Source organism: Theropithecus gelada, chromosome X (genome assembly GCF_003255815.1).
Source record: "Theropithecus gelada isolate Dixy chromosome X, Tgel_1.0, whole genome shotgun sequence".
Lineage (NCBI taxonomy): Eukaryota > Metazoa > Chordata > Mammalia > Primates > Cercopithecidae > Theropithecus > Theropithecus gelada.
Genome location: NC_037689.1, coordinates 144,018,977 through 144,020,859, shown reverse-complemented (window position 1 = coordinate 144,020,859; position 1,883 = coordinate 144,018,977). Strand labels below are relative to the sequence as shown.

At 35.5% G+C, this 1,883-nt stretch overlaps 1 pseudogene across 1 annotated transcript; it reads right to left on the bottom strand.

Annotated features, from left to right (window-relative positions):
- Positions 1-528: 528 nt before the first annotated feature.
- LOC112615661 lies at positions 529-1,681 on the bottom strand (annotated as a pseudogene). The gene has a single exon (XR_003117435.1). The product of XR_003117435.1 is annotated as a 60S ribosomal protein L7 pseudogene (transcript).
- Between the last annotated feature and the right edge of the window lie 202 nt (positions 1,682-1,883).

Sequence of the window (1,883 nt, the reverse complement as noted above, 5' to 3'; positions counted from 1 at the left end):
ACAGTGCGGTCAGAGTCAAAGAAGGAGATTTAATAACATAAATAAAAATCAGAGTGATAAATCCACAAGTCAATGAATGTGAGCAGCTTCTAGAAGCTGGAAAAGGCAAGGAAATGCATTTATCCTAGCATCTCCAGAGGAATGCAGCCTGGTATTTGTCTTGTTAAGTAACTAATTTTATGGTAAATTGTTTCATAAGCAATAGAGAACTAATACACCTATACTCATATTTCATTATAAATTTTATAATTGGCCTATCAATTTATGCAAATAAATGACAGTTTGGATTTTGGCAGGAAAAGCATTTAATCTGTAGAACAACTTATAAAATATTGCCATCTTAACAGTATTATGTCTTCCAATCCATGAGTGTGAGGTGTTTTTTTCCTTTTAATTTGGTCTTTAAATTATTTTACTGATGCTTTGTGGTTGTCTGTATACAGGCTTTGCATTTATTTAGATATATTTATTCACAAGTATTCTATTTTTTTTTTGAAGGCAAAAGAAAAACAACACATTTATATGGTAGTTTATAAACAAGCGAAGGCCCAAGAAATAAATTTTAGAAACTGAATTCAATTTTTTCCATAAACCAAAGTTGGATTACCATACCTACAAATTATGTACAAATGCTTGTGAAACAGGCTTAGAATAAACCCATTTTGAATCACTCAGCACGGTTAAAAACAAAATCTTTTGTAGAGAAAAGCCTTTTTAAAACCTAAGAGATGTTTTTCAGACTCGATCCTGATTTTGCACAAAACGGGCAGTTGATTTGGCTTAATTTTATCACACACCAGACTTACCACAATAGTTAAGGGAAGACAGAAGCAGGCTAATAACAAAAAAAATCACAAATACAACAATGTATTTCATTTTGAGAGCAGGTACTGTTTATTAAGCTGACGAGACTCGAAAAATAATCATAGTAGACACCTTAGTTCATTCTTCTAATAAGCCTGTTGATCTGGTCCTCCCTGTTGCCAGCATCTCCACCTTCTACAAAGTGGGTGGTCTTTTTCTTCATTCCACCTCATGGAGAAGATAATTTGAAGGGCCACAGGAAGTTATTTGCCTCTTTGAAGCGTTTTCCAACAGTATAGATCTCATGAATCAGATCCTCCATGCAGATGATGCCATATTTACCAAGAGATCGAGCAATCAAAGCGTTATCTGTCAAAGCAATTTGCTTCTTACTGATTTTGCCATAACCACGCTTGTAGATTAGCTCATTTACTGACTTCAGATTGGGCTACCCCCATGCAATATATGGCTCTACAATCCTCAGCATATTAATTGAAGCCTTGTTGAGCTTCACAAAGGTTCCATTGAAGATTTGACGAAGGTGAAGAAGCTGCAATACCTTTCGGACCTTTGGGCTCACGCCATTGATACCTCTGATCCTGATGACAAATGCCAATTTGGGTTCAGCAGGTACATAGAAGTTGCCAGCTTTTCTTGCCATCCTCGCCATTCAAATTTCAGTTCTGTACATCTGCCTACATTCCTTGTGATAGTGCTTTGCTTTTTCATAGATAAGCTTCCTCCTTGCCTTTCGAAGCATCTTTTGGGCAAACTTCTTTCTCAGGCGCTTGATCTTCAGCTCTGCGAAATTCCTTCGCTTTTTCTTAAGGGTTTCTGGCACAGCACGAACCTTCTTCTTCTCTTCTGCACCCTCCATGGTTCCAGCCGGAAAAAGAGAAGTATTCTATTCTTTTTGATGATATTGTAAGTAGATTTTTGTGTTTGGGTCATTTTAAGGTTAATTCTAAGTTCATCGTTTTTATTATGTTTTTATGTTTATTATATCTAACATGATTTCAATAAACTACCTAGGATTTTCTATATTCAAGATTATGTCATCTTCAAATGTACTTTTATTT